Below are 24063 nucleotides of genomic sequence, written 5' to 3' on the forward strand. Positions count from 1 at the left end.
TTAAGCAAGAGACCACTTGGCGTAATCGATAGGGCATCTGACTTCCGATCTGAAGATTAAGGGTTCGAGTCCCTTCGTGGTTGTCATCAGCATGATGGATCTTGATTGCTGTTGAAGAACTTTAAAAGCCATAAGTTGTTCTCGTTTTTGGAATAAAGCCATCTCAAAGTGTTTATCTGAACTTGATGGATCGCGACTCCAGTTGAGCTGTCGAAGATGCTTTATAGAAAAAGTTGTTCACATGTTGCAGGAAACAAGTCTGTCTCAAAGTGTGTGTGGTTAGATCAGCAAGAAGTGAATACATGTCGTTACGGATAAGGCGTCTGACTTAAGGAATAGTGTTCTCGTAATTGGAAACAAGCTATCTCAAAATGTTTGTGGTTAGTTCTGAAGCAAGAGACCAAGTGGCCTAATGGATAAGGCGTCTGACTTCGGATCAAAAGATTAAGGGTTCGAGTCCCTTCGTGGTTGTCATCAGCATGATGGATCTTGATTGCTGTTGAAGAGCTTTAAAAGCCATAAGTTGTTCTCGTTTTTGGAAACAAGCCATCTCAAAGTGTTGATCTGAACTTGATGGATCGCGACTCCAGTCGAGCTGTCGAAGATGCTTGATGGAAAAAGTTTTTCCCATGTTGTAGGAAACAGTCTGTCTCAAAGTGTGTGTGGTTAAATTAGCAAGAAGTGAATACATGTCGTTACGGATAAGGCGTCTGGCTTATGGTGAGAAGATTGAGAGTCGCTTCCTGGTTGTCCACAGAATTGTGTTCCTTTCTCTGAACTAGATCCATCTTGACTCCTCTCAAGCTGTTGAAGATGCCTAATTAAGGAATGGTGTTCTTGTAATTGGAAACAAGCTATCTCAAATGTTTGTGGTTACTTCTGAAGCAAGAGACCACGTGGCCTAATGGATAAGCCGTCTGACTTCAAATCAGAAGATTAAGGGTTCAAGTCCCTTCGTGGTTGTCATCAGCGTGATGGATCTTGATTGCTGTTGTAGAGCTTTAAAAGCCATAAGTTGTTCTCGTTTTCGGAAACAAGCCATCTCAAAGTGTTGATCTGAACTTGATGGATCGCGACTCCAGTCGAGCTGTAGCAGATGCTTGATGGAAAAAGTTGTTCCCATGTTGTAGGAAACAGTCTGTCTCAAAGTGTGTGTGGTTAAATTAGCAAGAAGTGAATACATGTCGTTACGAATAAGGCGTCTGACTTAAGGAATAGTGTTCTCGTAATTGGAAACAAGCTATCTCAAAATGTTTGTGGTTAGTTCTGAAGCAAGAGACCACGTGGCCTAATGGATAAGGCGTCTGACTTCGAATCAGAAGATTAAGGGTTCGAGTCCCTTCGTGGTTGTCATCAGCATGATGGATCTTGATTGCTGTTGAAGAGCTTTAACCTGTTTACGCTCCTGTTTCGCTCGCGAGACAAAAATGCTGCCTCCCCCTTCCTCAGTTACGACGCACTAAATTCTAAAAAATATATTTTTTAGACGCTACACATGTTATACATCGTTGGAAAGCTACGATTCTTGTGCTTCCATTGAAATAAACCAATTCAAGATCAAGTCGCAATAGCAAGCAAAGTCAACGTCTTTTTCCGGTGAACATTCCTTCAACAATGCCAAAGAAAAAAGTTGTACTCACCCTAAGTTGTTCAAATAGGTCCAGGTGTGCAAATCATGCCATCAAAACTTGATCTGCGTAAGTCCCAAGGGTTCAAAGTATCTAACCATGTAAAGTAATTCGTCCAAATACAATGTTTTACGTTCATGAATAGCCATTATCCTTTGTTTCATTATGCAAGTTAGCCGACGGAAGAAACAACTTGTTCACATAAAAGTGTTATTTTCTCAGATTTATCAACGGAGTATTTACAAAATGAAGGTCTCAAAATGTCCGTTGAACCCTCCCCTTTTGATTGACACCTTGTTCGACCCAATAGGAGCTTCCATGCCCCGTTGACAGCCCTCTAAAGCCAACTAGGTCTGTGCGTCCTGCCCCCCCCCCGCCCCCCCCCCCCCCACACTCGTTCTAAACAAATTTCTCGAACTGGCTTCGACTGGCTCTGAAATTAGCTCGTTAGCCTTGTAGCTGACAGCTAGCTGAAAATGCCAATACCTCATTTGTATGCGTCTGTGGAGCCTTCAAAATAACAGTCGATTGCGCAATATGGTTGACAGAATCAGTGTTCTTTGTGCGCCAATCCTTGGAATCAGATAAAGCACTCCAATGTGTTCATGCTTCAGTTTTTGTGTTTCAGTATTACTAATTAGGGATTTAGCTATTATATATGATAGTTCTAAGTACCACCTTTCATTAGAGATAACAATTATGAAAAATAATACCTTTTTATTTGACCTTGACCTTGGTTACAAAGGGTCATTTTGGAGTCTCCAAAAGACCCTTTTAGAAAATTCCTGGATGTACTCTTATAAAAACATGTGTCAAATATGAATATATTGTGGTATTATGTTTGACTTTTGATTTTAATTGGGTAAGGCTTCAACCTGTGGTCCAATTTAGTCTTCCAGATAATACCTACCACCTCTAGGCCTATTCAGGCCTCTGTTTTCAAAACAAAATCTAGGCGGAAATAGAAATTTTCACTTTCCTTGTGTTCAAGCTTCTATTACTCAACACTAGAAGGACTGACAGGGGTCCTGACAACAGGGGACATAACTTCAGAGTGTCAGCTTTCAAAAGAGATCATTTACATGCATGTACTCCAAATGGTTCAAGAACAGCTTCCAATTTACTTTGGGTATGCTGTTTAGGCATTTTCAGGCAAATTTAACAGGAACATGAAAAGGTTAAAAGCCATAAGTAGTTCTCGTTTTTGGAAACAAGCCATCTCAAAGTGTTGATCTGAACTTGATGGATCGCGACTCCATTCGAGCTGTCGAAGATGCTTGATGGAAAAAGTTGTTCCCATGTTGTAGGAAACAGTCTGTCTCAAAGTGTGTGTGGTTAAATTAGCAAGAAGTGAATACATGTCGTTACGGATAAGGCGTCTGACTTATGGTGAGAAGATTGAGAGTCGCTTCCTCGTTGTCCACAGAATTTTGTTCCTATCTCTGAACTGGGTCCGTCTTGATTCCTCTCAAGCTGTTGAAGATGCCTAATTAAGGAATGGTGTTCTTGTAATTGGAAACAAGCTTTCTCAAAATGTTTGTGGTTAATTCTTAAGCAAGAGACCACTTGGCGTAATCGATAGGGCATCTGACTGCCGATCTGAAGATTAAGGGTTCGAGTCCCTTCGTGGTTGTCATCAGCATGATGGATCTTGATTGCTGTTGAAGAACTTTAAAAGCCATAAGTTGTTCTCGTTTTTGGAATAAAGCCATCTCAAAGTGTTTATCTGAACTTGATGGATCGCGACTCCAGTTGAGCTGTCGAAGATGCTTTATAGAAAAAGTTGTTCACATGTTGTAGGAAACAAGTCTGTCTCAAAGTGTGTGTGGTTAGATCAGCAAGAAGTGAATACATGTCGTTACGGATAAGGCGTCTGACTTAAGGAATAGTGTTCTCGTAATTGGAAACAAGCTATCTCAAAATGTTTGTGGTTAGTTCTGAAGCAAGAGACCACGTGGCCTAATGGATAAGGCGTCTGACTTCAGATCAAAAGATTAAGGGTTCGAGTCCCTTCGTGGTTGTCATCAGCATGATGGATCTTGATTGCTGTTGAAGAGCTTTAAAAGCCATAAGTTGTTCTCGTTTTTGGAAACAAGCCATCTCAAAGTGTTGATCTGAACTTGATGGATCGCGACTCCAGTCGAGCTGTCGAAGATGCTTGATGGAAAAAGTTGTTCCCATGTTGTAGGAAACAGTCTGTCTCAAAGTGTGTGTGGTTAAATTAGCAAGAAGTGAATACATGTCGTTACGAATAAGGCGTCTGACTTAAGGAATAGTGTTCTCGTAATTGGAAACAAGCTATCTCAAAATGTTTGTGGTTAATTCTTAAGCAAGAGACCACTTGGCGTAATCAATAGGGCATCTGACTTCCGATCTGAAGATTAAGGGTTCGAGTCCCTTCGTGGTTGTCATCAGCATGATGGATCTTGATTGCTGTTGAAGAACTTTAAAAGCCATAAGTGGTTCTCGTTTTTGGAATAAAGCCATCTCAAAGTGTTTATCTGAACTTGATGGATCGCGACTCCAGTTGAGCTGTCGAAGATGCTTTATAGAAAAAGTTGTTCACATGTTGTAGGAAACAAGTCTGTCTCAAAGTGTGTGTGGTTAGATCAGCAAGAAGTGAATACATGTCGTTACGGATAAGGCGTCTGACTTAAGGAATAGTGTTCTCGTAATTGGAAACAAGCTATCTCAAAATGTTTGTGGTTAGTTCTGAAGCAAGAGACCACGTGGCCTAATGGATAAGGCGTCTGACTTCGGATCAGAAGATTAAGGGTTTGAGTCCCTTCGTGGTTGTCATCAGCATGATGGATCTTGATTGCTGTTGAAGAGCTTTAAAAGCCATAAGTTGTTCTCGTTTTTGGAAACAAGCCATCTCAAAGTGTTGATCTGAACTTGATGGATCGCGACTCCAGTCGAGCTGTCGAAGATGCTTGATGGAAAAAGTTTTTCCCATGTTGTAGGAAACAGTCTGTCTCAAAGTGTGTGTGGTTAAATTAGCAAGAAGTGAATACATGTCGTTACGGATAAGGCGTCTGGCTTATGGTGAGAAGATTGAGAGTCGCTTCCTGGTTGTCCACAGAATTGTGTTCCTTTCTCTGAACTAGATCCATCTTGACTCCTCTCAAGCTGTTGAAGATGCCTAATTAAGGAATGGTGTTCTTGTAATTGGAAACAAGCTATCTCAAATGTTTGTGGTTACTTCTCAAGCAAGAGACCACGTGGCCTAATGGATAAGCCGTCTGACTTCGAATCAGAAGATTAAGGGTTCAAGTCCCTTCGTGGTTGTCATCAGCAAGATGGATCTTGATTGCTGTTGTAGAGCTTTAAAAGCCATAAGTTGTTCTCGTTTTCGGAAACAAGCCATCTCAAAGTGTTGATCTGAACTTGATGGATCGCGACTCCAGTCGAGCTGTAGCAGATGCTTGATGGAAAAAGTTGTTCCCATGTTGTAGGAAACAGTCTGTCTCAAAGTGTGTGTGGTTAAATTAGCAAGAAGTGAATACATGTCGTTACGAATAAGGCGTCTGACTTATGGAATAGTGTTCTCGTAATTGGAAACAAGCTATCTCAAAATGTTTGTGGTTAGTTCTGAAGCAAGAGACCACGTGGCCTAATGGATAAGGCGTCTGACTTCGAATCAGAAGATTAAGGGTTCGAGTCCCTTCGTGGTTGTCATCAGCATGATGGATCTTGATTGCTGTTGAAGAGCTTTAAAAGCCATAAGTTGTTCTCGTTTTTGGAAACAAGCCATCTCAAAGTGTTGATCTGAACTTGATGGATCGCGACTCCAGTCGAGCTGTCGAAGATGCTTGATGGAAAAAGTTGTTCCCATGTTGTAGGAAACAGTCTGTCTCAAAGTGTGTGTGGTTAAATTAGCAAGAAGTGAATACATGTCTTTACGGATAAGGCGTCTGGCTTATGGTGAGAAGATTGAGAGTCGCTTCCTGGTTGTCCACAGAATTGTGTTCCTTTCTCTGAACTAGATCCATCTTGACTCCTCTCAAGCTGTTGAAGATGCCTAATTAAGGAATGGTGTTCTTGTAATTGGAAACAAGCTATCTCAAATGTTTGTGGTTACTTCTGAAGCAAGAGACCACGTGGCCTAATGGATAAGCCGTCTGACTTCGAATCAGAAGATTAAGGGTTCAAGTCCCTTCGTGGTTGTCATCAGCATGATGGATCTTGATTGCTGTTGTAGAGCTTTAAAAGCCATAAGTTGTTCTCGTTTTCGGAAACAAGCCATCTCAAAGTGTTGATCTGAACTTGATGGATCGCTACTCCAGTCGAGCTGTAGCAGATGCTTGATGGAAAAAGTTGTTCCCATGTTGTAGGAAACAGTCTGTCTCAAAGTGTGTGTGGTTAAATTAGCAAGAAGTGAATACATGTCGTTACGAATAAGGCGACTGACTTAAGGAATAGTGTTCTCGTAATTGGAAACAAGCTATCTCAAAATGTTTGTGGTTAGTTCTGAAGCAAGAGACCACGTGGCCTAATGGATAAGGCGTCTGACTTCGGATCAAAAGATTAAGGGTTCGAGTCCCTTCGTGGTTGTCATCAGCATGATGGATCTTGATTGCTGTTGAAGAGCTTTAAAAGCCATAAGTTGTTCTCGTTTTTGGAAACAAGCCATCTCAAAGTGTTGATCTGAACTTGATGGATCGCGACTCCAGTCGAGCTGTCGAAGATGCTTGATGGAAAAAGTTGTTCCCATGTTGTAGGAAACAGTCTGTCTCAAAGTGTGTGTGGTTAAATTAGCAAGAAGTGAATACATGTCGTTACGGATAAGGCGTCTGACTTAAGGAATAGTGTTCTCGTAATTGGAAACAAGCTATCTCAAAATGTTTGCGGTTAATTCTTAAGCAAGAGACCACTTGGCGTAATCGATAGGGCATCTGACTTCCGATCTGAAGATTAAGGGTTCGAGTCCCTTCGTGGTTGTCATCAGCATGATGGATCTTGATTGCTGTTGAAGAACTTTAAAAGCCATAAGTTGTTCTCGTTTTTGGAATAAAGCCATCTCAAAGTGTTTATCTGAACTTGATGGATCGCGACTCCAGTTGAGCTGTCGAAGATGCTTTATAGAAAAAGTTGTTCACATGTTGTAGGAAACAAGTCTGTCTCAAAGTGTGTGTGGTTAGATCAGCAAGAAGTGAATACATGTCGTTACGGATAAGGCGTCTGACTTAAGGAATAGTGTTCTCGTAATTGGAAACAAGCTATCTCAAAATGTTTGTGGTTAGTTCTGAAGCAAGAGACCACGTGGCCTAATGGATAAGGCGTCAGACTTCGGATCAGAAGATTAAGGGTTCGAGTCCCTTCGTGGTTGTCATCAGCATGATGGATCTTGATTGCTGTTGAAGAGCTTTAAAAGCCATAAGTTGTTCTCGTTTTTGGAAACAAGCCATCTCAAAGTGTTGATCTGAACTTGATGGATCGCGACTCCAGTCGAGCTGTCGAAGATGCTTGATGGAAAAAGTTGTTCCCATGTTGTAGGAAACAGTCTGTCTCAAAGTGTGTGTGGTTAAATTAGCAAGAAGTGAATACATGTCGTTACGGATAAGGCGTCTGGCTTATGGTGAGAAGATTGAGAGTTGCTTCCTGGTTGTCCACAGAATTGTGTTCCTTTCTCTGAACTAGATCCATCTTGACTCCTCTCAAGCTGTTGAAGATGCCTAATTAAGGAATGGTGTTCTTGTAATTGGAAACAAGCTATCTCAAATGTTTGTGGTTACTTCTGAAGCAAGAGACCACGTGGCCTAATGGATAAGCCGTCTGACTTCGAATCAGAAGATTAAGGGTTCAAGTCCCTTCGTGGTTGTCATCAGCATGATGGATCTTGATTGCTGTTGTAGAGCTTTAAAAGCCATAAGTTGTTCTCGTTTTCGGAAACAAGCCATCTCAAAGTGTTGATCTGAACTTGATGGATCGCGACTCCAGTCGAGCTGTAGCAGATGCTTGATGGAAAAAGTTGTTCCCATGTTGTAGGAAACAGTCTGTCTCAAAGTGTGTGTGGTTAAATTAGCAAGAAGTGAATACATGTCGTTACGAATAAGGCGTCTGACTTAAGGAATAGTGTTCTCGTAATTGGAAACAAGCTATCTCAAAATGTTTGTGGTTAGTTCTGAAGCAAGAGACCACGTGGCCTAATGGATAAGGCGTCTGACTTCGAATCAGAAGATTAAGGGTTCGAGTCCCTTCGTGGTTGTCATCAGCATGATGGATCTTGATTGCTGTTGAAGAGCTTTAAAAGCCATAAGTAGTTCTCGTTTTTGGAAACAAGCCATCTCAAAGTGTTGATCTGAACTTGATGGATCGCGACTCCAGTCGAGCTGTCGAAGATGCTTGATGGAAAAAGTTGTTCCCATGTTGTAGGAAACAGTCTGTCTCAAAGTGTGTGTGGTTAAATTAGCAAGAAGTGAATACATGTCGTTACGGATAAGGCGTCTGACTTATGGTGAGAAGATTGAGAGTCGCTTCCTCGTTGTCCACAGAATTTTGTTCCTTTCTCTGAACTGGGTCCGTCTTGATTCCTCTCAAGCTGTTGAAGATGCCTAATTAAGGAATGGTGTTCTTGTAATTGGAAACAAGCTATCTCAAAATGTTTGTGGTTAATTCTTAAGCAAGAGACCACTTGGCGTAATCGATAGGGCATCTGACTTCCGATCTGAAGATTAAGGGTTTGAGTCCCTTCGTGGTTGTCATCAGCATGATGGATCTTGATTGCTGTTGAAGAACTTTAAAAGCCATAAGTTGTTCTCGTTTTTGGAATAAAGCCATCTCAAAGTGTTTATCTGAACTTGATGGATCGCGACTCCAGTTGAGCTGTCGAAGATGCTTTATAGAAAAAGTTGTTCACATGTTGTAGGAAACAAGTCTGTCTCAAAGTGTGTGTGGTTAGATCAGCAAGAAGTGAATACATGTCGTTACGGATAAGGCGTCTGACTTAAGGAATAGTGTTCTCGTAATTGGAAACAAGCTATCTCAAAATGTTTGTGGTTAGTTCTGAAGCAAGAGACCACGTGGCCTAATGGATAAGGCGTCTGACTTCGAATCAGAAGATTAAGGGTTCGAGTCCCTTCGTGGTTGTCATCAGCATGATGGATCTTGATTGCTGTTGAAGAGCTTTAAAAGCCATAAGTAGTTCTCGTTTTTGGAAACAAGCCATCTCAAAGTGTTGATCTGAACTTGATGGATCGCGACTCCAGTCGAGCTGTCGAAGATGCTTGATGGAAAAAGTTTTTCCCATGTTGTAGGAAACAGTCTGTCTCAAAGTGTGTGTGGTTAAATTAGCAAGAAGTGAATACGTGTCGTTACGGATAAGGCGTCTGACTTATGGTGAGAAGATTGAGAGTCGCTTCCTCGTTGTCCACAGAATTTTGTTCCTTTCTCTGAACTGGGTCCGTCTTGATTCCTCTCAAGCTGTTGAAGATGCCTAATTAAGGAATGGTGTTCTTGTAATTGGAAACAAGCTATCTCAAAATGTTTGTGGTTAATTCTTAAGCAAGAGACCACTTGGCGTAATCGATAGGGCATCTGACTTCCGCTCTGAAGATTAAGGGTTCGAGTCCCTTCGTGGTTGTCATCAGCATGATGGATCTTGATTGCTGTTGAAGAACTTTAAAAGCCATAAGTTGTTCTCGTTTTTGGAATAAAGCCATCTCAAAGTGTTTATCTGAACTTGATGGATCGCGACTCCAGTTGAGCTGTCGAAGATGCTTTATAGAAAAAGTTGTTCACATGTTGTAGGAAACAAGTCTGTCTCAAAGTGTGTGTGGTTAGATCAGCAAGAAGTGAATACATGTCGTTACGGATAAGGCGTCTGACTTAAGGAATAGTGTTCTCGTAATTGGAAACAAGCTATCTCAAAATGTTTGTGGTTAGTTCTGAAGCAAGAGACCACGTGGCCTAATGGATAAGGCGTCTGACTTCGGATCAGAAGATTAAGGGTTCGAGTCCCTTCGTGGTTGTCATAAGCATGATGGATCTTGATTGCTGTTGAAGAGCTTTAAAAGCCATAAGTTGTTCTCGTTTTTGGAAACAAGCCATCTCAAAGTGTTGATCTGAACTTGATGGATCGCGACTCCAGTCGAGCTGTCGAAGATGCTTGATGGAAAAAGTTGTTCCCATGTTGTAGGAAACAGTCTGTCTCAAAGTGTGTGTGGTTAAATTAGCAAGAAGTGAATACATGTCGTTACGGATAAGGCGTCTGGCTTATGGTGAGAAGATTGAGAGTCGCTTCCTGGTTGTCCACAGAATTGTGTTCCTTTCTCTGAACTAGATCCATCTTGACTCCTCTCAAGCTGTTGAAGATGCCTAATTAAGGAATGGTGTTCTTGTAATTGGAAACAAGCTATCTCAAATGTTTGTGGTTACTTCTGAAGCAAGAGACCACGTGGCCTAATGGATAAGCCGTCTGACTTCGAATCAGAAGATTAAGGGTTCAAGTCCCTTCATGGTTGTCATCAGCATGATGGATCTTGATTGCTGTTGTAGAGCTTTAAAAGCCATAAGTCGTTTTCGGAAACAAGCCATCTCAAAGTGTTGATCTGAACTTGATGGATCGCGACTCCAGTCGAGCTGTAGCAGATGCTTGATGGAAAAAGTTGTTCCCATGTTGTAGGAAACAGTCTGTCTCAAAGTGTGTGTGGTTAAATTAGCAAGAAGTGAATACATGTCGTTACGAATAAGGCGTCTGACTTAAGGAATAGTGTTCTCGTAATTGGAAACAAGCTATCTCAAAATGTTTGTGGTTAGTTCTGAAGCAAGAGACCAAGTGGCCTAATGGATAAGGCGTCTGACTTCGAATCAGAAGATTAAGGGTTCGAGTCCCTTCGTGGTTGTCATCAGCATGATGGATCTTGATTGCTGTTGAAGAGCTTTAAAAGCCATAAGTAGTTCTCGTTTTTGGAAACAAGCCATCTCAAAGTGTTGATCTGAACTTGATGGATCGCGACTCCAGTCGAGCTGTCGAAGATGCTTGATGGAAAAAGTTGTTCCCATGTTGTAGGAAACAGTCTGTCTCAAAGTGTGTGTGGTTAAATTAGCAAGAAGTGAATACATGTCGTTACGGATAAGGCGTCTGACTTATGGTGAGAAGATTGAGAGTCGCTAACTCGTTGTCCACAGAATTTTGTTCCTTTCTCTGAACTGGGTCCGTCTTGATTCCTCTCAAGCTGTTGAAGATGCCTAATTAAGGAATGGTGTTCTTGTAATTGGAAACAAGCTATCTCAAAATGTTTGTGGTTAATTCTTAAGCAAGAGACCACTTGGCGTAATCGTTAGGGCATCTGACTTCCGATCTGAAGATTAAGGGTTCGAGTCCCTTCGTGGTTGTCATCAGCATGATGGATCTTGATTGCTGTTGAAGAGCTTTAAAAGCCATAAGTAGTTCTCGTTTTTGGAAACAAGCCATCTCAAAGTGTTGATCTGAACTTGATGGATCGCGACTCCAGTCGAGCTGTCGAAGATGCTTGATGGAAAAAGTTGTTCCCATGTTGTAGGAAACAGTCTGTCTCAAAGTGTGTGTGGTTAAATTAGCAAGAAGTGAATACATGTCGTTACGGATAAGGCGTCTGACTTATGGTGAGAAGATTGAGAGTCGCTAACTCGTTGTCCACAGAATTTTGTTCCTTTCTCTGAACTGGGTCCGTCTTGATTCCTCTCAAGCTGTTGAAGATGCCTAATTAAGGAATGGTGTTCTTGTAATTGGAAACAAGCTATCTCAAAATGTTTGTGGTTAATTCTTAAGCAAGAGACCACTTGGCGTAATCGATAGGGCATCTGACTTCCGATCTGAAGATTAAGGGTTTGAGTCCCTTCGTGGTTGTCATCAGCATGATGGATCTTGATTGCTGTTGAAGAACTTTAAAAGCCATAAGTTGTTCTCGTTTTTGGAAACAAGCCATCTCAAAGTGTTGATCTGAACTTGATGGATCGCGACTCCAGTCGAGCTGTCGAAGATGCTTGATGGAAAAAGTTGTTCCCATGTTGTAGGAAACAGTCTGTCTCAAAGTGTGTGTGGTTAAATTAGCAAGAAGTGAATACATGTCGTTACGAATAAGGCGTCTGACTTAAGGAATAGTGTTCTCGTAATTGGAAACAAGCTATCTCAAAATGTTTGTGGTTAATTCTTAAGCAAGAGACCACTTGGCGTAATCGATAGGGCATCTGACTTCTGATCTGAAGATTAAGGGTTCGAGTCCCTTCGTGGTTGTCATCAGCATGATGGATGAACTTTAAAAGCCATAAGTTGTTCTCGTTTTTGGAAACAAGCCATCTCAAAGTGTTGATCTGAACTTGATGGATCGCGACTCCAGTCGAGCTGTCGAAGATGCTTGATGGAAAAAGTTTTTCCCATGTTGTAGGAAACAGTCTGTCTCAAAGTGTGTGTGGTTAAATTAGCAAGAAGTGAATACATGTCGTTACGGATAAGGCGTCTGGCTTATGGTGAGAAGATTGAGAGTCGCTTCCTGGTTGTCCACAGAATTGTGTTCCTTTCTCTGAACTAGATCCATCTTGACTCCTCTCAAGCTGTTGAAGATGCCTAATTAAGGAATGGTGTTCTTGTAATTGGAAACAAGCTATCTCAAATGTTTGTGGTTACTTCTGAAGCAAGAGACCACTTGGCGTAATCGATAGGGCATCTGACTTCCGATCTGAAGATTAAGGGTTCGAGTCCCTTCGTGGTTGTCATCAGCATGATGGATCTTGATTGCTGTTGAAGAACTTTAAAAGCCATAAGTTGTTCTCGTTTTTGGAATAAAGCCATCTCAAAGTGTTTATCTGAACTTGATGGATCGCGACTCCAGTTGAGCTGTCGAAGATGCTTTATAGAAAAAGTTGTTCACATGTTGTAGGAAACAAGTCTGTCTCAAAGTGTGTGTGGTTAGATCAGCAAGAAGTGAATACATGTCGTTACGGATAAGGCGTCTGACTTAAGGAATAGTGTTCTCGTAATTGGAAACAAGCTATCTCAAAATGTTTGTGGTTAGTTCTGAAGCAAGAGACCACGTGGCCTAATGGATAAGGCGTCTGACTTCGGATCAAAAGATTAAGGGTTCGAGTCCCTTCGTGGTTGTCATCAGCATGATGGATCTTGATTGCTGTTGAAGAGCTTTAAAAGCCATAAGTTGTTCTCGTTTTTGGAAACAAGCCATCTCAAAGTGTTGATCTGAACTTGATGGATCGCGACTCCAGTCGAGCTGTCGAAGATGCTTGATGGAAAAAGTTGTTCCCATGTTGTAGGAAACAGTCTGTCTCAAAGTGTGTGTGGTTAAATTAGCAAGAAGTGAATACATGTCGTTACGAATAAGGCGTCTGACTTAAGGAATAGTGTTCTCGTAATTGGAAACAAGCTATCTCAAAATGTTTGTGGTTAATTCTTAAGCAAGAGACCACTTGGCGTAATCGATAGGGCATCTGACTTCCGATCTGAAGATTAAGGGTTCGAGTCCCTTCGTGGTTGTCATCAGCATGATGGATCTTGATTGCTGTTGAAGAACTTTAAAAGCCATAAGTTGTTCTCGTTTTTGGAATAAAGCCATCTCAAAGTGTTTATCTGAACTTGATGGATCGCGACTCCAGTTGAGCTGTCGAAGATGCTTTATAGAAAAAGTTGTTCACATGTTGTAGGAAACAAGTCTGTCTCAAAGTGTGTGTGGTTAGATCAGCAAGAAGTGAATACATGTCGTTACGGATAAGGCGTCTGACTTAAGGAATAGTGTTCTCGTAATTGGAAACAAGCTATCTCAAAATGTTTGTGGTTAGTTCTGAAGCAAGAGACCACGTGGCCTAATGGATAAGGCGTCTGACTTCGGATCAGAAGATTAAGGGTTCGAGTCCCTTCGTGGTTGTCATCAGCATGATGGATCTTGATTGCTGTTGAAGAGCTTTAAAAGCCATAAGTTGTTCTCGTTTTTGGAAACAAGCCATCTCAAAGTGTTGATCTGAACTTGATGGATCGCGACTCCAGTCGAGCTGTCGAAGATGCTTGATGGAAAAAGTTTTTCCCATGTTGTAGGAAACAGTCTGTCTCAAAGTGTGTGTGGTTAAATTAGCAAGAAGTGAATACATGTCGTTACGGATAAGGCGTCTGGCTTATGGTGAGAAGATTGAGAGTCGCTTCCTGGTTGTCCACAGAATTGTGTTCCTTTCTCTGAACTAGATCCATCTTGACTCCTCTCAAGCTGTTGAAGATGCCTAATTAAGGAATGGTGTTCTTGTAATTGGAAACAAGCTATCTCAAATGTTTGTGGTTACTTCTGAAGCAAGAGACCACGTGGCCTAATGGATAAGCCGTCTGACTTCGAATCAGAAGATTAAGGGTTCAAGTCCCTTCGTGGTTGTCATCAGCATGATGGATCTTGATTGCTGTTGAAGAACTTTAAAAGCCATAAGTTGTTCTCGTTTTTGGAATAAAGCCATCTCAAAGTGTTTATCTGAACTTGATGGATCGCGACTCCAGTTGAGCTGTCGAAGATGCTTTATAGAAAAAGTTGTTCACATGTTGTAGGAAACAAGTCTGTCTCAAAGTGTGTGTGGTTAGATCAGCAAGAAGTGAATACATGTCGTTACGGATAAGGCGTCTGACTTAAGGAATAGTGTTCTCGTAATTGGAAACAAGCTATCTCAAAATGTTTGTGGTTAGTTCTGAAGCAAGAGACCACGTGGCCTAATGGATAAGGCGTCTGACTTCGGATCAAAAGATTAAGGGTTCGAGTCCCTTCGTGGTTGTCATCAGCATGATGGATCTTGATTGCTGTTGAAGAGCTTTAAAAGCCATAAGTTGTTCTCGTTTTTGGAAACAAGCCATCTCAAAGTGTTGATTTGAACTTGATGGATCGCGACTCCAGTCGAGCTGTCGAAGATGCTTGATGGAAAAAGTTGTTCCCATGTTGTAGGAAACAGTCTGTCTCAAAGTGTGTGTGGTTAAATTAGCAAGAAGTGAATACATGTCGTTACGAATAAGGCGTCTGACTTAAGGAATAGTGTTCTCGTAATTGGAAACAAGCTATCTCAAAATGTTTATGGTTAATTCTTAAGCAAGAGACCACTTGGCGTAATCGATAGGGCATCTGACTTCCGATCTGAAGATTAAGGGTTCGAGTCCCTTCGTGGTTGTCATCAGCATGATGGATCTTGATTGCTGTTGAAGAACTTTAAAAGCCATAAGTTGTTCTCGTTTTTGGAATAAAGCCATCTCAAAGTGTTTATCTGAACTTGATGGATCGCGACTCCAGTTGAGCTGTCGAAGATGCTTTATAGAAAAAGTTGTTCACATGTTGTAGGAAACAAGTCTTTCTCAAAGTGTGTGTGGTTAGATCAGCAAGAAGTGAATACATGTCGTTACGGATAAGGCGTCTGACTTAAGGAATAGTGTTCTCGTAATTGGAAACAAGCTATCTCAAAATGTTTGTGGTTAGTTCTGAAGCAAGAGACCACGTGGCCTAATGGATAAGGCGTCTGACTTCGGATCAGAAGATTAAGGGTTCGAGTCCCTTCGTGGTTGTCATCAGCATGATGGATCTTGATTGCTGTTGAAGAGCTTTAAAAGCCATAAGTTGTTCTCGTTTTTGGAAACAAGCCATCTCAAAGTGTTGATCTGAACTTGATGGATCGCGACTCCAGTCGAGCTGTCGAAGATGCTTGATGGAAAAAGTTTTTCCCATGTTGTAGGAAACAGTCTGTCTCAAAGTGTGTGTGGTTAAATTAGCAAGAAGTGAATACATGTCGTTACGGATAAGGCGTCTGGCTTATGGTGAGAAGATTGAGAGTCGCTTCCTGGTTGTCCACAGAATTGTGTTCCTTTCTCTGAACTAGATCCATCTTGACTCCTCTCAAGCTGTTGAAGATGCCTAATTAAGGAATGGTGTTCTTGTAATTGGAAACAAGCTATCTCAAATGTTTGTGGTTACTTCTGAAGCAAGAGACCACGTGGCCTAATGGATAAGCCGTCTGACTTCGAATCAGAAGATTAAGGGTTCAAGTCCCTTCGTGGTTGTCATCAGCATGATGGATCTTGATTGCTGTTGAAGAACTTTAAAAGCCATAAGTTGTTCTCGTTTTTGGAATAAAGCCATCTCAAAGTGTTTATCTGAACTTGATGGATCGCGACTCCAGTTGAGCTGTCGAAGATGCTTTATAGAAAAAGTTGTTCACATGTTGTAGGAAACAAGTCTGTCTCAAAGTGTGTGTGGTTAGATCAGCAAGAAGTGAATACATGTCGTTACGGATAAGGCGTCTGACTTAAGGAATAGTGTTCTCGTAATTGGAAACAAGCTATCTCAAAATGTTTGTGGTTACTTCTGAAGCAAGAGACCACGTGGCCTAATGGATAAGGCGTCTGACTTCGGATCAAAAGATTAAGGGTTCGAGTCCCTTCGTGGTTGTCATCAGCATGATGGATCTTGATTGCTGTTGAAGAGCTTTAAAAGCCATAAGTTGTTCTCGTTTTTGGAAACAAGCCATCTCAAAGTGTTGATCTGAACTTGATGGATCGCGACTCCAGTCGAGCTGTCGAAGATGCTTGATGGAAAAAGTTGTTCCCATGTTGTAGGAAACAGTCTGTCTCAAAGTGTGTGTGGTTAAATTAGCAAGAAGTGAATACATGTCGTTACGGATAAGGCGTCTGGCTTATGGTGAGAAGATTGAGAGTCGCTTCCTGGTTGTCCACAGAATTGTGTTCCTTTCTCTGAACTAGATCCACCTTGACTCCTCTCAAGCTGTTGAAGATGCCTAATTAAGGAATGGTGTTCTTGTAATTGGAAACAAGCTATCTCAAATGTTTGTGGTTACTTCTGAAGCAAGAGACCACGTGGCCTAATGGATAAGCCGTCTGACTTCGAATCAGAAGATTAAGGGTTCAAGTCCCTTCGTGGTTGTCATCAGCATGATGGATCTTGATTGCTGTTGTAGAGCTTTAAAAGCCATAAGTTGTTCTCGTTTTCGGAAACAAGCCATCTCAAAGTGTTGATCTGAACTTGATGGATCGCGACTACAGTCGAGCTGTAGCAGATGCTTGATGGAAAAAGTTGTTCCCATGTTGTAGGAAACAGTCTGTCTCAAAGTGTGTGTGGTTAAATTAGCAAGAAGTGAATACATGTCGTTACGAATAAGGCGTCTGACTTATGGAATAGTGTTCTCGTAATTGGAAACAAGCTATCTCAAAATGTTTGTGGTTAGTTCTGAAGCAAGAGACCACGTGGCCTAATGGATAAGGCGTCTGACTTCGAATCAGAAGATTAAGGGTTCGAGTCCCTTCGTGGTTGTCATCAGCATGATGGATCTTGATTGCTGTTGAAGAGCTTTAAAAGCCATAAGTTGTTCTCGTTTTTGGAAACAAGCCATCTCAAAGTGTTGATCTGAACTTGATGGATCGCGACTCCAGTCGAGCTGTCGAAGATGCTTGATGGAAAAAGTTGTTCCCATGTTGTAGGAAACAGTCTGTCTCAAAGTGTGTGTGGTTAAATTAGCAAGAAGTGAATACATGTCGTTACGGATAAGGCGTCTGGCTTATGGTGAGAAGATTGAGAGTCGCTTCCTGGTTGTCCACAGAATTGTGTTCCTTTCTCTGAACTAGATCCATCTTGACTCCTCTCAAGCTGTTGAAGATGCCTAATTAAGGAATGGTGTTCTTGTAATTGGAAACAAGCTATCTCAAATGTTTGTGGTTACTTCTGAAGCAAGAGACCACGTGGCCTAATGGATAAGCCGTCTGACTTCGAATCAGAAGATTAAGGGTTCAAGTCCCTTCGTGGTTGTCATCAGCATGATGGATCTTGATTGCTGTTGAAGAACTTTAAAAGCCATAAGTTGTTCTCGTTTTTGGAATAAAGCCATCTCAAAGTGTTTATCTGAACTTGATGGATCGCGACTCCAGTTGAGCTGTCGAAGATGCTTTATAGAAAAAGTTGTTCACATGTTGTAGGAAACAAGTCTGTCTCAAAGTGTGTGTGGTTAGATCAGCAAGAAGTGAATACATGTCGTTACGGATAAGGCGTCTGACTTAAGGAATAGTGTTCTCGTAATTGGAAACAAGCTATCTCAAAATGTTTGTGGTTACTTCTGAAGCAAGGGACCACGTGGCCTAATGGATAAGGCGTCTGACTTCGGATCAAAAGATTAAGGGTTCGAGTCCCTTCGTGGTTGTCATCAGCATGTGGATCTTGATTGCTGTTGAAGAGCTTTAAAAGCCATAAGTTGTTCTCGTTTTTGGAAACAAGCCATCTCAAAGTGTTGATTTGAACTTGATGGATCGCGACTCCAGTCGAGCTGTCGAAGATGCTTGATGGAAAAAGTTGTTCCCATGTTGTAGGAAACAGTCTGTCTCAAAGTGTGTGTGGTTAAATTAGCAAGAAGTGAATACATGTCGTTACGAATAAGGCGTCTGACTTAAGGAATAGTGTTCTCGTAATTGGAAACAAGCTATCTCAAAATGTTTATGGTTAATTCTTAAGCAAGAGACCACTTGGCGTAATCGATAGGGCATCTGACTTCCGATCTGAAGATTAAGGGTTCGAGTCCCTTCGTGGTTGTCATCAGCATGATGGATCTTGATTGCTGTTGAAGAACTTTAAAAGCCATAAGTTGTTCTCGTTTTTGGAATAAAGCCATCTCAAAGTGTTTATCTGAACTTGATGGATCGCGACTCCAGTTGAGCTGTCGAAGATGCTTTATAGAAAAAGTTGTTCACATGTTGTAGGAAACAAGTCTTTCTCAAAGTGTGTGTGGTTAGATCAGCAAGAAGTGAATACATGTCGTTACGGATAAGGCGTCTGACTTAAGGAATAGTGTTCTCGTAATTGGAAACAAGCTATCTCAAAATGTTTGTGGTTAGTTCTGAAGCAAGAGACCACGTGGCCTAATGGATAAGGCGTCTGACTTCGGATCAGAAGATTAAGGGTTCGAGTCCCTTCGTGGTTGTCATCAGCATGATGGATCTTGATTGCTGTTGAAGAGCTTTAAAAGCCATAAGTTGTTCTCGTTTTTGGAAACAAGCCATCTCAAAGTGTTGATCTGAACTTGATGGATCGCGACTCCAGTCGAGCTGTCGAAGATGCTTGATGGAAAAAGTTGTTCACATGTTGTAGGAAACAAGTCTGTCTCAAAGTGTGTGTGGTTAGATCAGCAAGAAGTGAATACATGTCGTTACGGATAAGGCGTCTGACTTAAGGAATAGTGTTCTCGTAATTGGAAACAAGCTATCTCAAAATGTTTGTGGTTACTTCTGAAGCAAGGGACCACGTGGCCTAATGGATAAGGCGTCTGACTTCGGATCAAAAGATTAAGGGTTCGAGTCCCTTCGTGGTTGTCATCAGCATAATGGATCTTGATTGCTGTTGAAGAGCTTTAAAAGCCATAAGTTGTTCTCGTTTTTGGAAACAAGCCATCTCAAAGTGTTGATTTGAACTTGATGGATCGCGACTCCAGTCGAGCTGTCGAAGATGCTTGATGGAAAAAGTTGTTCCCATGTTGTAGGAAACAGTCTGTCTCAAAGTGTGTGTGGTTAAATTAGCAAGAAGTGAATACATGTCGTTACGAATAAGGCGTCTGACTTAAGGAATAGTGTTCTCGTAATTGGAAACAAGCTATCTCAAAATGTTTATGGTTAATTCTTAAGCAAGAGACCACTTGGCGTAATCGATAGGGCATCTGACTTCCGATCTGAAGATTAAGGGTTCGAGTCCCTTCGTGGTTATCATCAGCATGATGGATCTTGATTGCTGTTGAAGAACTTTAAAAGCCATAAGTTGTTCTCGTTTTTGGAATAAAGCCATCTCAAAGTGTTTATCTGAACTTGATGGATCGCGACTCCAGTTGAGCTGTCGAAGATGCTTTATAGAAAAAGTTGTTCACATGTTGTAGGAAACAAGTCTTTCTCAAAGTGTGTGTGGTTAGATCAGCAAGAAGTGAATACATGTCGTTACGGATAAGGCGTCTGACTTAAGGAATAGTGTTCTCGTAATTGGAAACAAGCTATCTCAAAATGTTTGTGGTTAGTTCTGAAGCAAGAGACCACGTGGCCTAATGGATAAGGCGTCTGACTTCGGATCAGAAGATTAAGGGTTCGAGTCCCTTCGTGGTTGTCATCAGCATGATGGATCTTGATTGCTGTTGAAGAGCTTTAAAAGCCATAAGTTGTTCTCGTTTTTGGAAACAAGCCATCTCAAAGTGTTGATCTGAACTTGATGGATCGCGACTCCAGTCGAGCTGTCGAAGATGCTTGATGGAAAAAGTTTTTCCCATGTTGTAGGAAACAGTCTGTCTCAAAGTGTGTGTGGTTAAATTAGCAAGAAGTGAATACATGTCGTTACGGATAAGGCGTCTGGCTTATGGTGAGAAGATTGAGAGTCGCTTCCTGGTTGTCCACAGAATTGTGTTCCTTTCTCTGAACTAGATCCATCTTGACTCCTCTCAAGCTGTTGAAGATGCCTAATTAAGGAATGGTGTTCTTGTAATTGGAAACAAGCTATCTCAAATGTTTGTGGTTACTTCTGAAGCAAGAGACCACGTGGCCTAATGGATAAGCCGTCTGACTTCGAATCAGAAGATTAAGGGTTCAAGTCCCTTCGTGGTTGTCATCAGCATGATGGATCTTGATTGCTGTTGAAGAACTTTAAAAGCCATAAGTTGTTCTCGTTTTTGGAATAAAGCCATCTCAAAGTGTTTATCTGAACTTGATGGATCGCGACTCCAGTTGAGCTGTCGAAGATGCTTTATAGAAAAAGTTGTTCACATGTTGTAGGAAACAAGTCTGTCTCAAAGTGTGTGTGGTTAGATCAGCAAGAAGTGAATACATGTCGTTACGGATAAGGCGTCTGACTTAAGGAATAGTGTTCTCGTAATTGGAAACAAGCTATCTCAAAATGTTTGTGGTTACTTCTGAAGCAAGAGACCACGTGGCCTAATGGATAAGGCGTCTGACTTCGGATCAAAAGATTAAGGGTTCGAGTCCCTTCGTGGTTGTCATCAGCATGATGGATCTTGATTGCTGTTGAAGAGCTTTAAAAGCCATAAGTTGTTCTCGTTTTTGGAAACAAGCCATCTCAAAGTGTTGATCTGAACTTGATGGATCGCGACTCCAGTCGAGCTGTCGAAGATGCTTGATGGAAAAAAAAATTCCCATGTTGTAGGAAACAGTCTGTCTCAAAGTGTGTGTGGTTAAATTAGCAAGAAGTGAATACATGTCGTTACGGATAAGGCGTCTGGCTTATGGTGAGAAGATTGAGAGTCGCTTCCTGGTTGTCCACAGAATTGTGTTCCTTTCTCTGAACTAGATCCATCTTGACTCCTCTCAAGCTGTTGAAGATGCCTAATTAAGGAATGGTGTTCTTGTAATTGGAAACAAGCTATCTCAAATGTTTGTGGTTACTTCTGAAGCAAGAGACCACGTGGCCTAATGGATAAGCCGTCTGACTTCGAATCAGAAGATTAAGGGTTCAAGTCCCTTCGTGGTTGTCATCAGCATGATGGATCTTGATTGCTGTTGTAGAGCTTTAAAAGCCATAAGTTGTTCTCGTTTTCGGAAACAAGCCATCTCAAAGTGTTGATCTGAACTTGATGGATCGCGACTCCAGTCGAGCTGTAGCAGATGCTTGATGGAAAAAGTTGTTCCCATGTTGTAGGAAACAGTCTGTCTCAAAGTGTGTGTGGTTAAATTAGCAAGAAGTGAATACATGTCGTTACGAATAAGGCGTCTGACTTAAGGAATAGTGTTCTCGTAATTGGAAACAAGCTATCTCAAAATGTTTGTGGTTAATTCTTAAGCAAGAGACCACTTGGCGTAATCGATAGGGCATCTGACTTCCGATCTGAAGATTAAGGGTTCGAGTCCCTTCGCGGTTGTCATCAGCATGATGGATCTTGATTGCTGTTGAAGAACTTTAAAAGCCATAAGTTGTTCTCGTTTTTGGAATAAAGCCATCTCAAAGTGTTTATCTGAACTTGATGGATCGCTACTCCAGTTGAGCTGTCGAAGATGCTTTATAGAAAAAGTTGTTCACATGTTGTAGGAAACAAGTCTGTCTCAAAGTGTGTGTGGTTAAATTAGCAAGAAGTGAATACATGTCGTTACGGATAAGGCGTCTGACTTGAGCCTAAACCATGCAACGGAACGTAAATCCCAATAGAAGCAACTCAATCGCTACCAAGACGAAACTTTTGACACCTAGGTTGTCTATGTAGGCCAAATATTGACTGAGTTTTAGGGGGGCAAAAAGAAAGAAAAAATAATAATAATACTAGAGAGGGTACAATTTCCGGGGAAATTGTAGGGTGTGCTTGCTTGACATTTTTACAACTGATAATTCTGTATATTTTATATAAAAATGCATACTTATTATTTATATGGATTACATAGATTTAATAGCATTTTTTTTTGCTGCTCATTTACAACTGAAAATACGAGTGAAGTGTAGAATGAAATAGATGTCTTCTCATTTTACCTGCAAGAGGCAGCCTCATCGTTGAATCAAAACGAATAACTTTGGCAGACCGGTGTAAAAATTGACCTAATCTCTATGACTTAAACGTCCTTTTAAGTTTTTCACTTCTCGTGATATTTTAAGGAATTTAGCCTACTCATATTGCATTCATTCATGAATAAAGAACCCCCTTTGAAGATTATTGTACGACGTTACCGGCAGTAGAAGATGGAATCGTGATCCAAACAGTACCATCTGCTAACTGAAAATATGCCCCCAAAAACGTAAATAAGCTTGACATTTATTTAGTGGAAAATCGCTTTCATAAAAAGCTCATTGGTAGCGATCATTGTCAGTAACAACGCCAAGTGCGATATAGCCCTGTGTGGAGAAGCTGCCCCGGTAAATTGTACTACTACGGCACAGTACTAGACTACTGCTGTGTTCGTCTTGGTAGCGATTGCGTTGGTTGAATTTGATTTAACGTTCCGTTGTACGGTTTAAACTGAAATTAATTATTTTCATGAACAGATTGACAACGTTTAGGCTGTGGCAATGAAGTTCAGGTTAGTAGTTAGATAGACTTTTGATTTAAGTAAGGGGAGTGCCGAACATGTTCTGTCGCCGTTTGACTTCCTACAGTTAGGAAACATCTAGATAGCTAGATGTTTTTGTAGTGTGTCTCACGTAAGCTACAGCGTTGCAGTGAGCTACACTGGTTTGAAACCACAGGTAATGTTTTTTTCACCAACAAATCGTTTACTAATGTCAGAATAAACCCTACAACGAAAATGTATATGTGAGGAATGTTTATTTTAACGATTGAAAACAGATAACGCTACATCATAGACCACTGTAGTATGTGTTGCCCGGGCAACACAGGCTAATGTCATGATGCTAATACTTCAGTGAAATAGTAGACTACTGTTTCCGAAAGTAGATGTACTTCCTTAATAATATCAGCTTATATTGTACATTACACATCACAATTGTGTGTCATATCACAAAGTAAAATTAGTAAATAGTTATCACCTGGCCTCTTTGCTTGTGGCGTTTCTGCAGCTGCCTTGCAGTAAAGCTATAGTTAGCCTAGCTATCTCCCAGAAGTTAACGAGCTGCTAAACTAATATTCTGCTAGAGGTAGTCACGCGAGTTTTCGTGACGTTAGTGACGTAAGTAGCGTCATTGACTGTGGTTAGCAAGTTAGCCACCGTTAGCTTCACTTTTCGACACAAAAACGTAATTTCTACTTAAACCGTGCAACGGAACGTAAATCCCAATACAAGCAACTCAATCGCTACCAAGACGAAACTTTTGACACCTACGTTGTCTATGTAGGCCAAATATTGACTGAGTTTTAGGGGGGCAAAAAGAAATAAAAATAATAATAATAATAATATATATGTGAGAGAACAAAGGTTGTGCTCTCGCCGAAGGCTTGAGCACACCCAATTAAGATCGAGACAAAGATGAACCATTATTCAATCAGTCTGATAATCCATTCCTCATGACCATTTCTGTAAATATTTAAAAGAGATGATTGACTAGCTTGTAATGACAAAAAAAAGACTAAATGTAATGTATTTCCAGGCCTCCATTAACCCTCCTGTTGTGTTCGTTAAATGTTACATAAATTATTTTAACTACATCATCTGATTTGTATACAATTATTATGACTGACAGAATACAACTCAAAAGGTACACAATATTTTGGTGTTTAGATATCGAGCTAACTAACAAAAGAAGCTAGCTAGCTAACTAGCCACGTGTTTCTTTTATAGTACTGCTATGCAGGCCTATTTCGAATATTATCTATTAACCACTTCCAATTTAGTGCACAAACCTTATCCAAAGGCATTAGGAAATATGAACTATGCAAAAAGACGTTAATAACTGAACAAACGGTTGGTGAATTGGGATTACACAATTTACATATTCTTCCATGCTCCGCAGTCGTGATGGTATGCTGGTGAAGTGGCAGCTGAACAGCGTTGAAGCCAACGGGCGCAGTT

The 24063-nt window shown here is 41.1% G+C and overlaps 29 non-coding genes across 29 annotated transcripts; all 29 read left to right on the forward strand.

The window, feature by feature from the left end:
• Positions 1 to 1277: 1277 nt before the first annotated feature.
• Positions 1278 to 1350, forward strand: trnar-ucg (transfer RNA arginine (anticodon UCG)). The gene has a single exon. It is a non-coding gene; the product is annotated as a tRNA-Arg (tRNA).
• Positions 1351 to 4351: 3001 nt separating this feature from the next.
• trnar-ucg (transfer RNA arginine (anticodon UCG)) lies at positions 4352 to 4424 on the forward strand. The gene has a single exon. It is a non-coding gene; the product is annotated as a tRNA-Arg (tRNA).
• Positions 4425 to 4843: 419 nt separating this feature from the next.
• On the forward strand, positions 4844 to 4916 carry trnar-ucg (transfer RNA arginine (anticodon UCG)). Its single transcript has one exon. It is a non-coding gene; the product is annotated as a tRNA-Arg (tRNA).
• Positions 4917 to 5230: 314 nt separating this feature from the next.
• Positions 5231 to 5303, forward strand: trnar-ucg (transfer RNA arginine (anticodon UCG)). Its single transcript has one exon. It is a non-coding gene; the product is annotated as a tRNA-Arg (tRNA).
• Positions 5304 to 5722: 419 nt separating this feature from the next.
• trnar-ucg (transfer RNA arginine (anticodon UCG)) lies at positions 5723 to 5795 on the forward strand. Its single transcript has one exon. It is a non-coding gene; the product is annotated as a tRNA-Arg (tRNA).
• A 314-nt stretch (positions 5796 to 6109) lies between these two features.
• Positions 6110 to 6182, forward strand: trnar-ucg (transfer RNA arginine (anticodon UCG)). Its single transcript has one exon. It is a non-coding gene; the product is annotated as a tRNA-Arg (tRNA).
• Positions 6183 to 6884: 702 nt separating this feature from the next.
• Positions 6885 to 6957, forward strand: trnar-ucg (transfer RNA arginine (anticodon UCG)). Its single transcript has one exon. It is a non-coding gene; the product is annotated as a tRNA-Arg (tRNA).
• Positions 6958 to 7376: 419 nt separating this feature from the next.
• On the forward strand, positions 7377 to 7449 carry trnar-ucg (transfer RNA arginine (anticodon UCG)). The gene has a single exon. It is a non-coding gene; the product is annotated as a tRNA-Arg (tRNA).
• A 314-nt stretch (positions 7450 to 7763) lies between these two features.
• Positions 7764 to 7836, forward strand: trnar-ucg (transfer RNA arginine (anticodon UCG)). Its single transcript has one exon. It is a non-coding gene; the product is annotated as a tRNA-Arg (tRNA).
• Positions 7837 to 8644: 808 nt separating this feature from the next.
• Positions 8645 to 8717, forward strand: trnar-ucg (transfer RNA arginine (anticodon UCG)). The gene has a single exon. It is a non-coding gene; the product is annotated as a tRNA-Arg (tRNA).
• Positions 8718 to 9525: 808 nt separating this feature from the next.
• Positions 9526 to 9598, forward strand: trnar-ucg (transfer RNA arginine (anticodon UCG)). Its single transcript has one exon. It is a non-coding gene; the product is annotated as a tRNA-Arg (tRNA).
• An 800-nt stretch (positions 9599 to 10398) lies between these two features.
• trnar-ucg (transfer RNA arginine (anticodon UCG)) lies at positions 10399 to 10471 on the forward strand. The gene has a single exon. It is a non-coding gene; the product is annotated as a tRNA-Arg (tRNA).
• Positions 10472 to 12635: 2164 nt separating this feature from the next.
• On the forward strand, positions 12636 to 12708 carry trnar-ucg (transfer RNA arginine (anticodon UCG)). Its single transcript has one exon. It is a non-coding gene; the product is annotated as a tRNA-Arg (tRNA).
• A 702-nt stretch (positions 12709 to 13410) lies between these two features.
• trnar-ucg (transfer RNA arginine (anticodon UCG)) lies at positions 13411 to 13483 on the forward strand. The gene has a single exon. It is a non-coding gene; the product is annotated as a tRNA-Arg (tRNA).
• A 419-nt stretch (positions 13484 to 13902) lies between these two features.
• Positions 13903 to 13975, forward strand: trnar-ucg (transfer RNA arginine (anticodon UCG)). The gene has a single exon. It is a non-coding gene; the product is annotated as a tRNA-Arg (tRNA).
• A 315-nt stretch (positions 13976 to 14290) lies between these two features.
• On the forward strand, positions 14291 to 14363 carry trnar-ucg (transfer RNA arginine (anticodon UCG)). Its single transcript has one exon. It is a non-coding gene; the product is annotated as a tRNA-Arg (tRNA).
• A 702-nt stretch (positions 14364 to 15065) lies between these two features.
• On the forward strand, positions 15066 to 15138 carry trnar-ucg (transfer RNA arginine (anticodon UCG)). Its single transcript has one exon. It is a non-coding gene; the product is annotated as a tRNA-Arg (tRNA).
• A 419-nt stretch (positions 15139 to 15557) lies between these two features.
• trnar-ucg (transfer RNA arginine (anticodon UCG)) lies at positions 15558 to 15630 on the forward strand. Its single transcript has one exon. It is a non-coding gene; the product is annotated as a tRNA-Arg (tRNA).
• A 315-nt stretch (positions 15631 to 15945) lies between these two features.
• Positions 15946 to 16018, forward strand: trnar-ucg (transfer RNA arginine (anticodon UCG)). The gene has a single exon. It is a non-coding gene; the product is annotated as a tRNA-Arg (tRNA).
• A 419-nt stretch (positions 16019 to 16437) lies between these two features.
• trnar-ucg (transfer RNA arginine (anticodon UCG)) lies at positions 16438 to 16510 on the forward strand. The gene has a single exon. It is a non-coding gene; the product is annotated as a tRNA-Arg (tRNA).
• A 314-nt stretch (positions 16511 to 16824) lies between these two features.
• trnar-ucg (transfer RNA arginine (anticodon UCG)) lies at positions 16825 to 16897 on the forward strand. The gene has a single exon. It is a non-coding gene; the product is annotated as a tRNA-Arg (tRNA).
• Positions 16898 to 17316: 419 nt separating this feature from the next.
• Positions 17317 to 17389, forward strand: trnar-ucg (transfer RNA arginine (anticodon UCG)). Its single transcript has one exon. It is a non-coding gene; the product is annotated as a tRNA-Arg (tRNA).
• Positions 17390 to 17704: 315 nt separating this feature from the next.
• Positions 17705 to 17777, forward strand: trnar-ucg (transfer RNA arginine (anticodon UCG)). The gene has a single exon. It is a non-coding gene; the product is annotated as a tRNA-Arg (tRNA).
• A 701-nt stretch (positions 17778 to 18478) lies between these two features.
• On the forward strand, positions 18479 to 18551 carry trnar-ucg (transfer RNA arginine (anticodon UCG)). Its single transcript has one exon. It is a non-coding gene; the product is annotated as a tRNA-Arg (tRNA).
• Positions 18552 to 18866: 315 nt separating this feature from the next.
• trnar-ucg (transfer RNA arginine (anticodon UCG)) lies at positions 18867 to 18939 on the forward strand. Its single transcript has one exon. It is a non-coding gene; the product is annotated as a tRNA-Arg (tRNA).
• Positions 18940 to 19641: 702 nt separating this feature from the next.
• trnar-ucg (transfer RNA arginine (anticodon UCG)) lies at positions 19642 to 19714 on the forward strand. The gene has a single exon. It is a non-coding gene; the product is annotated as a tRNA-Arg (tRNA).
• A 419-nt stretch (positions 19715 to 20133) lies between these two features.
• On the forward strand, positions 20134 to 20206 carry trnar-ucg (transfer RNA arginine (anticodon UCG)). Its single transcript has one exon. It is a non-coding gene; the product is annotated as a tRNA-Arg (tRNA).
• Positions 20207 to 20521: 315 nt separating this feature from the next.
• On the forward strand, positions 20522 to 20594 carry trnar-ucg (transfer RNA arginine (anticodon UCG)). The gene has a single exon. It is a non-coding gene; the product is annotated as a tRNA-Arg (tRNA).
• Positions 20595 to 21013: 419 nt separating this feature from the next.
• Positions 21014 to 21086, forward strand: trnar-ucg (transfer RNA arginine (anticodon UCG)). The gene has a single exon. It is a non-coding gene; the product is annotated as a tRNA-Arg (tRNA).
• The last annotated feature ends 2977 nt before the right edge of the window (positions 21087 to 24063 follow it).

This window comes from Osmerus eperlanus, chromosome 11 (assembly GCF_963692335.1).
Source record: "Osmerus eperlanus chromosome 11, fOsmEpe2.1, whole genome shotgun sequence".
Taxonomy (NCBI): Eukaryota; Metazoa; Chordata; class Actinopteri; order Osmeriformes; family Osmeridae; genus Osmerus; species Osmerus eperlanus.